Genomic DNA, 12,456 nt, shown 5'->3' with positions numbered 1-12,456 from the left:
CTCTAAGGACCCCAAAGCGCTTTACACATTCAGACATCCACCCATTCACACACAATTCAAACACTGGTGATGGCAAGCTACATATACAAATATCAAATATATGTGACAGGCAAAAACTAGCAAACACTTTTAGCAGTTAGAACAACTTATACTTGAATGCAGAATGTTACACCATCACTTATGGATATATTCGTTTTTCGCCTCTCACTGCTTGAGCCATTAATCTTTCTAGAATTGTTCTCTGAAACAGATGCGACCTCACAAAAGATGTTAACGATGCTGTCAGACCTGACCAGAGCAGTTAACGAACTCCGTGAGGAGGTCGGAGCCAACCTCCATCCCTCCTGCAATGAATCGGTAGATGCTGGGGTACTGCCTCTGGATTTGCCCTTGCACAACATTGAGGAGCTAAACAATGCAGAGGCAGCTCTTCAATCACAAGAGGCAAATAAGGCAATGGTAAGTACATAAAGGTTATGCACACTTTATAACTATAAAGTGTAATAGCTGTCAGATGTGATGTAAATACATAACGACGGCATGTTGATTAAACACACAAGCACTTGCATACACATTTAAGACATGAGACACGCTAATTCTCTAATCTCTTAAAATGTGTCTATAGGTGAGACGCTTTGCCTTGATTCGAGGGACCACACTGGAGGTGCGAGTCCGCCGTGTAATGGCTTATGCCATTACAAACGAGCTGGCCTCGGTACTCAACTGGGCAGGGAAAAAAACCAAGGACCAGACAAAGCAAAAAAGGGCATTTAAAGATACAGCGCTCTGCAAATGCGTATTTGGTAAGTTTTACCGTTTATTGTAGTTTTATGAGCCTTAAGTGAACAATAAAAGGATCAATTGATCTGCTGGGTGTGTTTCACATTTCCTATGTCCGGTTTTTGCTATATATATTACTTAATAACAAGACTTACATGTCCAGTTAATCTGGAGATGGAATCTTTGGTCAGTTTAGTTGTTTGACCCCATGTTTATTTTGTTTTAAAGGACGGCATACACGGCACACCATGCTAAGACTTATCACTTTTTCCACTCATAGCTCTTTGGGAATGAAATGCGGCAGTTTGCAGATTTACTCCTGGTGACTTTCATATTTATCAGCCTAGGAGTTTACATACTTTCTCCCCGCTGAAGACAGTTAACAAGAGCTTATTCATGTGCTCTAATTCACTTTTTTTGTTTGTGTGTGTGTATTTTTGTCCTAGATGGTCTGACGCAGCAGTTAGGGGTGAACTCTATGTCTTTACTCTTTGTCTTTACACAAGCAGTCCAGAAATGGCTCCGATACGCCCCAGATCGTATGGATCAAGCAGGACGCACATCATCCATCCCCATCCCGGAGTAAAAATTACAAACTTGTGTGAAACAGAAATGTAAATAGGAAAATGTCTTTTAATAAAGTATTTAGCAAACAAAACATGTCTATTGACCTTTTTTTGTTTAGTTTTTTTTCTCTGTTACATCACATGCAATGCTTTCTTATGTCCCGTACTTCAGCTAGGAGTTATTCTGTGTCTTTACGCTGCACAGCTGCCTCGTCTTCTCTCATTCGCTCCCCCCCTCTTGCCTGTTTCTACTTCAATCATGAAACGGATCAATGATCAGCTGATCGGCTTTTCTCTCTTGTTTGTTTATCACCCACTTTGCACCAGAAAGAGGAAACCAGTGGATGTCCGCTAAACAACAACAGCACGTTTAAGCTTGATTAGCTGTTGTTAGAATTTATTTAATATTAATTTCTAGTATCAGCTGATGTTTGCTGGAGCCACAGCTGTAAAGCTGCTGGTCATGATATCAGTTTGGATATGTGGTGAGAGGGAAACATGAAGATGAAACCAGGAGACGTCCTTACTGAGCTGAACAGGTGATGGAGAAACAGGTTTACCTTTTAGGTGACATGAATGAGTGGAAGGGAAGTTATGAACTGTTTCTGAGAGACAAATAACACCAGGATCCTTTTCTAAGTAGCTGACAGCTGGTAACTGTGCAGGGGCGGGTCTAGCAAAGTTTTGCCAGAGGGCCAGGTAGGGCATTAACAGGGAAAGGGGGGCACAAAGAAATACTTTCTTATTCTCATTTAAAATGTCTCGCTTTTAATAAATAATTATCTGAAGCTTACAACCAAAGTTTTTATCTGACATAAAATGTATAGAAATCATACATATACCATCAAAGCAGCTGGAATCCACAGCTGTGTGTTCATGGAGCTGCATGTTCACCTGCTGGACGTCACTATCTGACAAGTTTAACTGTCTTCAGAACATTGAAGAGGCCTTATTGACAGTATTTGGCTCTACATATCTGTGTGAGCAGATTTTCTCTCACATGAGTGTCGTCAGGTAGCCGTTTGAACGCTGGACACTCGGAGACCTGTGTCTCTGAGTGGGAGACCAGAGGTCACATTAACATGTGTGCCTCTGTATTAACAAACATGCCATATTGGCCCAGTTTATTTTTCTTATCATTGTTGTGAGGAGACCATAAATAGCATTTGCATTTTCTGTTGTACAGTTCATTTGCTGTTATGAATAAAAAGTGTCTTTTTTTTTTGTTTGTTTCAAAATAGCTGATAACTATTCGCTGATAGCTGCCAACATCTGTGAACAAATATAATCCTATAAAGTGGTTCTATATAGTGTGTAACTGTTAATATAGAGCGTTATTAAATTTATTGCTAATGCAATCATATGGCACACTGACATATGAGGAAATTTTAAATGGCACTCGCCATCAGAAAGGTTGCCTACCCCTGATATAAATAATGAATAAAAGGGGCCCTAATACTGAACCCTGGGGCACACAAGCAGAAACAGGATGGAGACTTGAAGAATGGGATTTAAATTGGATAAACTGAGTGTGGTCTGAGAGATAGGAGGTGAACCAGGCAAGGGGTGTGTGACTAATACCAATGGAAGCTAACCGGTTCAGGAGAATATTGTGAGAAATGGTATCAAACGCGGCACTAAGATAAAGAAGGATGAGGATGGATAGGAGACCAGAATCAGCTGCCAATCAGAAGGTCATTGATAATCCTTAACAGAGCAGTTTCTGCTATGATTGGGGCGGAAAAGAGATTGAAATTGTTCATAGAGATTATGGTCATTGAGATGTAAATGAAGCTGGGAGGCGACAACTTTTTCAAGAATTTTTGAAATAAAGGGGAGATTTGATATAGGGCGAAGATTATCAAAGTTATTGGGGTCTGCACCAGGCTTTTTGAGAGTTGGAATACCAGAAGCATTTTTCAGAGATGAAGGAACAATTCCAGTGTTCAGGGAGGAATGAATAATACTGGTTATGAGAGGTGCTAACAACGGAAGACAGGCTTTAACTAACACAGTGGGGAGAGGGTCAAGGTGACAGGTGGATGACTTAGATTTTTTAATAAGATTAGATACATCAGTTATGGAGGGAAGAGTAAAGCTTGAAAATAACTGACAGGAAGACAGTGGGGGAAACAGGAAGTCTACTTCTGAGTCTGAAGCTCCTAAAAAATTAAGTTGACAGTGAATATCTGAGATTTTACAAGTGAAAAAAGAGATAAGAGAATTGCAAAAATCAACAGAATACATGTGGGAGGGGAATGTGTCTGGAGGTTTTGTAATTTTACTGAACAATGAAAAGAGAGACCTGGAGTTACCTTCATAAGAACTAATTAAACCAGAGTAGTAAGCAGATTTGGCTGAGGCAATGCAGTCCTTATAGAACAATACATGATCATTGTACATTTCTTTATGTACAGTAAGTCCGGTTTTCTTGAATAGATGTTCGAGTTGGCGTCCTTTAGCTTTAAGATGACGCAGGTCGGGGGTAAACCATGGTGATGAACGGGAAAATGAGACAGTTCGATGTTTAAGGGGAGCAAATATGTTAAGAAGGTTATGAAGGTTGACATTATAATGACAAACGAGTTCATGAGGGATTGAGGAGCTGTGAATAGATGGAAGGTCATGGACGGCAGATGAAAAAACAGCTGGGTTAATATTACTAATTTTCGTAAAAGTGATATTACGAGAGATACAGGTTTTGGAAGCGGTTATGTTTGCATCAAAAGAAATAAACATATGATCAGACTGGGGAAACAATGTGGCTTTACAATGGGTGGGGGTAATGCCAGAGCAACAGACCAAATCCAGGATATCACCTTTGGAATGGGTAGGAAATTTTATGTACTGTAGAAGCCCAAAACCTTCCAGGCAGGAGGTAAAATGTCTGGAAAGAGGGATTTTATTATTGTCCATATGAATATTGAAGTCACCAACAATTATCAGATTTGGAGAAAGTACAGAGAAATGAGTGGGAAGAGCAGAAGATTAATTTAAAAACTCCTTATTTGGCTTAGGTGGCCGATAAACAGTACATATGATGGTGGGAGTAGATCCAGGGAGCATGTATTCAAATGAATGGAAGGGAGGGGCAGAGACAGGGAGTACTTTCCAGTGCTTACGGTGAATTATCGCGAGACCTCCGCCCCTCCCCGAGATGCGGGGTTGACAGGTGTAAACAAACTCAGATGGAGTGGAGTCATTGAGAGAAACAAAGTCATTAGGCTGTTGCCATGTTTCAGTCAAGCAAAGAAAGTCCAACTTGTTACCATGCCTGACAGTAGGCTTAGTTGATCTAGCCAGGTGGGCCAGCACATTGTGGTTGACAGCCCGGTCAGTCTTGCGGGGAGGACAACGAGTTTTTGACCAGATGGACAATATTGAGTTAGTGTCACTGATGTTGAAATTCCGCCGAAGCCCTCGGTTAGGGCTGGGTATCGTCACTGATTTCTAGAATCGATTCGATTCTGATTCACAAGGTCCCGAATCGATTCAATCCACGATTCGATTAAATTCGATTCGATTCGATTAAATTCGATTCGATTCGATTCGATTAAATTCGATTCGATTCGATTCAATTTGATTTGAATATGGGAAATTTTGACAGTCGGAATTATTATAATTCAGATCAGTAAATTTACATATTTTTGTATCTATAAAAAGGAAGCTGACACACGCAAGACTTTATCAAAGGTGTGAGCATCACAGCAGATGCCTTTGTGTCAAAGTAGCTGAAGATAAAACACAGAAAAACATGAAGGTGATTTTCCTGGCCTGGATTTTATAAAATTATTCTGCAGTACATCAAAAACGAAAGAAAACCATTAATGAACATATGAATGTTACCTCTGAAGTTACAGCGGTTTTATTACAGACACAGCTGAGCGTTTTGCATTTTGCATAATTTTAAAAAGTATAAATTTGTTCAGTATTGAACGGCAGAAATTAGGTTTTCTTTTCAGAAGTATGTAAACGGGGGGGAAAACAGCGGCCGACAACGCTGTAAACAACGGTAGACTTGTGCGTAACAAGCAAGCGATTAATGCAGAAAACAGTACAGAGAGAGAGAGAGCTGTGCATCGTGGTCGAAGCAAAACAGTAAAGGTCAGAGGGAATCCATGACGATGTTTATGTGAAGTGTAGTTTGGATCTTCTTTTGCTGCTGGTTCAGTCAGTTTTATTTTTATTGTTTGGAGAGACATCAAACTAACAGCTTTAGAATCAGCGCAAAAAGGGCGTGAACACAAAGCGCGGAGCCGCCGACAGATCAGAATCAGCGAGCTGTCAGCTTTCAGCCCCGACTGTGTCCGTGCTGTCGGTGAGAAAGGCGACATCTAACTGATTCTGATCCGCGCTGTGTGTTTACGTCTTTGTGCAGAATCCGTGTTCCTGCTCGCATTTACTGTCTTAGCTGTTGGGTTGTTGTTGAAATTTTGTGAGATTTCACCTGAGATTCTGGCATTTCGGGCAAAATAAATTTATATTAAAAAATCGATTCAGGATTTTAATGAATCGATTTCACGTTATCCAAGCCAGAATAGATTTTAATCGATAAATCGAATATAAAAACCAACCCCTACCCTCGGTGGATATACCTGCGGCGTGGCTTGAAGGCGATGTCCAGGTAGAAGTATAGAGCCACAGGTGGAGAGACAGCCGGGCAAAAACGAAGCCCCAAAACATCTGTAGCAGAGTACTGGAGAAAAGCTGTCGTCGGGTGATGAATGATGGATAAAAAACCCAGGTGAGCACGAGCCACACCAACACCCTATGAATCCGCATCTTAATCAGGGCCGAGCACTGAACACAAACCAACAACCAGCTGACAGCTGCAGCGCAAGCAATAAAAACCTGCAAATATTGCGAAAACAAGTCAAAACAGGGTTGCGCCTTAGATACTCGATTCAAATTATTGTCAACAACTGAAAAAATTATAATAAAAATAGTAATAATAACTGTTGAGCAGCAGCAGCCAAGCATGCCAGCGTTCACTCCACCTGAAGTTGACTATTCTTATTGATCAGAACATTCCATTTGTTACATCCACTGTTATGTTGGACAAAAAAGTTTATAATGGTGTCTGGAAAACTCTGTGACAGGTCTGTGACCTTGCCCAATCTTTATGCACCCAATTTTGATGATGTGCAATTTTTTTGACGCCTGTTTTCACACCTATTTTCAGTTGCAGATGATAAAGGATTCAGAAAGTTTATTCATGCTGGTCCATATGACAGAGAATATGCATCTTCTTTTTGTTTTCATATTATAATTTATATTTAATTGTGTTGTGGTTTGCAGTGTTTTGTGTTGTTTCACTTTAAATTTGTTTAAAAGGAAAAAGCTGAAAATTTAAATAGTTAAAAGTTGAAATGTGAATAGTTGATTTTTGTATTATATGATTTATTTATTACATTTCATGTGGAGTGAATAAATAAAAGTATATTTACGGTGGCCCCTAGAGACAAATCACGTACAAACTCCAAAACACGTAAAAACTCAGAAGCACATAAAAACTCAAAACACGTACAAAACACAACAGAGGTGCTCCAGGATGCTAGGCGCAGTGTTGAGCGTTTGTTACCTAGTGGCTACACAAGCCAGCAAGTACCAACGACCAGATTTGGTGTGTGGTAGTAACAGGTAAATGAACATTTTTTTAATTATTTGAATATATATGAGTGCTTGTGTATAAATACACAAACAATACACATATGCTTTCAATTGTGTAATTTAAGTGATCTAGTAGCTCTGCTTTGGAAGTTCAGTTAACGCTAGAAATGTGTTTTGGAGTTTGTACGTGTTTTGTCTTTAGGGGCCACCACATATATTTATATATAAACATATATAAATAAAACCACCTCTTTTTTTTTATGTTAGTAATTCCTTTTTTGCATAATTTTATATTATTGTTAATAATAAATTAATTAAAGCAACAAAACAACCTGAAGAGCCGGTTCGGAGCCGAAAGAGCCCGGGTATAGATAATATTAAAAAAATCGCCGTATGTTAAAGAAGGAGTGCCGATTTTTAATAAAGCCAGCTTAGTGGGGAGAGATTATAGCAGGAAGAATTTTTTCCAGCCTGTGCGTCAGTATTTTAGACAGAATTTTAACATCTGTGTTTAACAGAGATATAGGCCTATAAGGCAAGGCAAGGCAAGTTTATTTGTATAGCACAATTCAACAACAAGGTGATTCAAAGTGCTTTACAGAGACATTAGAAACAAAAACAAATAAAAAGCATGATTTTAAATTGATTAAAACAAGCAAACAAACTAACTAATTAACAAACAAACAAACAAAACAGTATATAAAATCAAAACAGATAAAATCAGAACAGTAGATAAAATCAGTAGTTAAAATGTGAAATTTAAGCTTAAGTGCGGATTTGGTGCTTTATTCAAATGCAGCTGAGAACAGGTGAGTCTTCAACCTGGATTTAAATAAACTGGGTGTTTCAGCTGATCGGAGGCTTTCTGGGAGTTTGTTCCAGATATAAGGAGCATAAAAGCTGAATGCGGCTTCTCCGTGTCTGGTTCTGACTCTGGGAACTGATAAAAGACCGGATCCAGATGACCTGAGGGATCTGGAAGGTTCATACTGGGTCAGGAGGTCACTGATGTATTTTGGTCCTAAACCATTCAGAGCTTTATAGACCAGCATCAGAACTTTAAAGTCTATCCTCTGACGGACAGGCAGCCAGTGTAAAGACCTCAGAGCTGGACTGATGTGGTCCACTTTTTTGGTCTTAGTGAGGACTCGAGCAGCAGAGTTCTGAGCTGTAGTTGTCTGACTGATTTTTTAGGTAGACCTGTAAAGATGCTGTTACAGTAATCAAGCCTACTAAAGATGAATGCATGGACTAGTTTTTCCAGGTCCTGTTGAGACATCAGATCTTTTATCCTTGATATATTCTTGAGGTGATAGTAAGCTGATTTTGTTATTGTCTTGATGTGTTTTTCTAAGTTTAGGTCTGCATCCATCACTACACCCAAATTTCTCGCCTGGTTTGTGGTTTTTAGGTGTATAGACTGAAGTTCTCTGGTGACCTGTAATCGTTTTTCTTTGGCACCAAAGACTATTACCTCAGTTTTGTTTTTGTTTAGCTGGAGAAAATTGTGGCACAACCAGTCATTAATTTCCTCAATGCATTTACCAAGAGCCTGTACAGGGCCTAGGTCTCCTGGTGACATTGTGATATATATTTGTGTGTCATCTGCATAGCTATGGTAGTTTATTTTGTTGTTCTTTATAATCTGTGCCAGTGGGAGCATGTAAATGTAATAAGAAGCACAGTCAGTCAGGTCCTTGTCCTTTTTAAGTAACACTTTGATTAGTGATGGGATTTCAGGCTCTTTTTAGAGAACTGGCTCTTTCGGCTCGGCCCTTAAGTGTTACTTAAAAAGGAATACAGAATAAGCCTGGCAGAGGAAGCAAAAGTTTTCAAATACTGTGAGGTTTATTGTAAACTACAACAAATGACTGCAGGTTGTTATCTAGCAAAAGGGTTATATAACTGACTATTAACAGCATTAGGGCTAATAATCTTGACCCTTGTAGTTTGTGAAGTAATTTTGTTTCTATGTGCAAAGTAAATTATTTCAGCATAAAAAAAAAATTTAAAAAAGAAAAAAAAACCCTGCTTTTTGAAAAAGCTGTGTAAAACAATCCTTGCTCTGTTTAACAGTATTTAGGAAAAAGGCTAATAGTTCTGTAGATAAAATCTTCTTTCTTTTTTTTTTTACAATTTGAGTTGCCGGTTATGGTTGTACACAGCAGTCAATCAGACAAAAACGGACACCATGACACACCTAAAGTTACAGATCTCATTTGTATAATGACCCTTCACTGATGATCACTAAGTCTACCTCATTTGCTGTAGTTGTTTGTGAAAATATATGAATACAGACAGGGAACTAAAGCAAAAGTAAAAAAAAAGTCTCATTATGGTGTTGATCAATAATATGTTACCATGAGCTTTGATCATGACGTCATATTATGGATTCCAATTATGTGTTTTCCAAATCCTTAAAATATTTGGTATCTTTCATTGAATGTGTAAAATCATTTATTCTTTTCTTTAGCTTTTTGCTATCAGAGCAACACATGTTAATAAACCGATCCTTCCCTCTCATTCAGGGTCTTTTCTGCATGATGTACATTTCCTGCACATCGTCTAGTTATCCCAATGTTTCTAAATGTTTTTGTTTGTATGTTCTGTTTTTAACTTCCTTGTGTTGCCTTGACTAAGACTAACTGGTCCATTAAGTGACATGATCATCTAAACCTCTAACAAAATATAGTGAAATGTAGAAAAACAAAGTAAAAAGAGGTGAGCAGGTTGCACACTGAGCAGCAGTTTTTGCAGTATGTGCAGGACATGAAGATGTTCTCACCTTCAGTATGGAATTCTGTCTTTAATAGGATCTTCATCAATCAGATGAAATGATTTAGTGAGGTAAGGATTTTTTTTTGAACAGTCAGATATGGGTGGATGAATATCCAAAAACAGACTCAACAAAAGGCGACACATTTATTTGGGCTCAAAATGTTGATGAAGCAAGACATAAACTCCAATTGGAGCACACGAATCTACTGAAATGTAGGTAGGACCACAGTCTGAGTTTGTAAGAGGGGTTACAAGGGAGAGATACCACAGGGTAGCTTAACTCAAGCTTCATCATTTAGTGTAAAATGTGAATAGTTATAACAAAACCAAAGTGAATACTTACAGAACTTCACAAACACCACAAACATCACCAGACATTTTAGAAATGTGTGTAATTTGGTATGAAATAACTGTAAGCCTGGGAGACATTTTAATAGGAATTTTATCGATATCAAAATTACAAACAAGAAAAAAATTTATGCTACCCAAATATGAACTGGGATAGTCTTCCAAATGAAGGTAGCATTTCTGAACAGATGTTTTAGCCAGTTAATCTTAAATGTACTAATTAAAGTATGGAAAATAGCCCACCATTTTCATAAGGATTCATAACAACAGTTTTTCTATTTCTTTGTTCCTGTGTGTAAAAGCCTGCACTTGGTGCACCAGTTTCGGCGGGAAAAAGTACACAGCCTCTCTGATTGGTGGATTCAAGTTGATCAGCTCCAGGCTGCTTGACTGACCTAGAAACTTACAAGAAAAACTATTAAAAGCCCCTGGTCACTTGCTTCTCTCTCCCTGTGTGTGTGTGTGTGTGTGTGTGTGTGTGTGTGTGTGTGTGTGTGTTCGTCAGCCCCCTATCAGAGCTATCAGGTGTAGGTGGATCTTGCAAGGTCTTGAGAGACTCATCTCATGGGCAAGGATGTGTTTTAAACCTTCCAAGTCAACATCAATGGTACTGAAGAAGGGCAAGGTGACGGACAAGTTCCGGTTCTCAATTTCAGGAACCATTATTCCATCCATAACGGAACAACCAGTCAAGAGCTTGGGAAAACTCTTTGACTCCAGCCTGAAAGACTCTACTGCCATTCAGAAGGCAAATGAGGAGCTGGGAGCGTGGCTCATTAAGGTGGATAAGTCCGGCCTGCCTGGAAGATTTAAAGCCTGGATCTACCAGCATTCCATCCTGCCCCCAATCCTGTGGCCCTTGCTTATATATACAGTTCCAATAACTACTGTGGAATCCCTTGAAAGGAAGATCAGTGGCTTTCTTCGTAAGTGGCTGGGACTTCCCCGCAGTCTCACCAGCGCTGCCTTGTATGGGGCAAGCAACAGCTTGCAGTTACCCTTCAGTGGTCTCACAGAAGAGTTCAAGGTGGCTCGCACACGAGAAGCCCTACAGTACAGAGATTCTAAAGACTGCAAGGTGGCATCAGCAGGTATTGAGGTAAGGACAGGAAGAAAGTGGAAGGCTGAAAAGGCAGTTGAGGTGGCGGAGTCATGCCTAAGGCAGAAAACACTGGTGGGGGTCTTAGCAACAGGGGGAGCAGGCTTGGGGTACTTCCCAAAGGCCCAGGTCAGCAGGGCACAGGGAAAGGAGAGACACCAGCTACTCCAGGAAGAGGTCTGAGCAGGTGTGGAGGAGGAGCGAGTAAGTAGAGCTGTAGGCCTTAAGCGGCAGGGAGCATGGGACAAGGTGGGAGAGCACCTTGCAGCGCAAGGTCACCTGGGCAAACATCATGCAGGCAGACTTCCACCCAATCCGATTTCTAGTGCAGGCAGTATACGACACTCTGCCAAGCCCAGCAAACCTCCATCTGTGGGGGAAGAGCGAGACACCTGTCTGTCCCCTGTGCTCTGGAAGAGGGACCCTAGAACACCTCCTTAGCAGCTTCCCAAGGGCCCTGGCCGATGGTCGGTATCGTTGGCGGCACGACCAGGTGCTCAGAGAAGTTGCTAAAAAGATTTTCTCAGCAATCAGCACCAGCAAGCATCATCATGCTCCGAGGAAGGCAATCTCTTTTATTAAGGCTGGAGAGAAACCCCAGGTGCGCCAACATTTGAAAGCTGGCCTCCTCAACACAGCCTCTGATTGGCAGCTACAGGCTGACCTGGGTAAACAGCTAATGTTCCCTCAGAACACTGCAAAAACATCCCTCCGGACAGACATGATAATTATTTCTGAGGCCTCAAAACAGCTGATCATGCTGGAACTCACAGTGCCCTGGGAAGAGCGGATCGAGGAGGCCAATGAAAGGAAACGAGGAAAGTACCAGGAACTAGTGCAGGAGTGCAGGGGAAGGGGCTGGAAGACTTTCTATGAGCCCATAGAAGTGGGTTGTAGGGGCTTTGCAGGACGATCACTCTGCAAGTCCTTCTTGGCTGCCTGGGCCATCCAGGCTGTGAGTGAAGCGGCAGAGAAAGCCACAAGGTGGCTGTGGATCAAGAGGGCTGATCCGTGGGTAGCTACTGGTACGCAAGTCGGGGCCTGATGTTCTAAGCAAAATGTTGAAGAAAGTAAATCTAAAAATAGGCGTAAAACACGTATTCTAAGGAACAAATCAAGGCAAATAATCTAAAAACTAGTACATTAAATCATTTTAAAGAGATACATCACTTGATTCTATCTGGTCTGACAAAAGTTGAGCCACTAACAGGAAGAGGTAGAGGGAACATGGGGCAGCACTGTCTAATTCCCCAATGCAATCTAAATCTTGGGGAT

The 12,456-nt window shown here is 40.5% G+C and overlaps 1 pseudogene; it reads left to right on the top strand.

The window, feature by feature from the left end:
* The first annotated feature begins 276 nt into the window (after positions 1-276).
* Positions 277-12,226, top strand: LOC148096849 (uncharacterized; annotated as a pseudogene).
* Positions 12,227-12,456: the final 230 nt, after the last annotated feature.

This window comes from Neolamprologus brichardi, chromosome 22, assembly GCF_056152115.1.
Source record: "Neolamprologus brichardi isolate AB-2024 chromosome 22, ASM5615211v1, whole genome shotgun sequence".
Lineage (NCBI taxonomy): Eukaryota > Metazoa > Chordata > Actinopteri > Cichliformes > Cichlidae > Neolamprologus > Neolamprologus brichardi.
The sequence above is the reverse complement of the archived record's forward strand: the minus strand, read 5'-3'. Positions and strand labels throughout refer to the sequence as shown.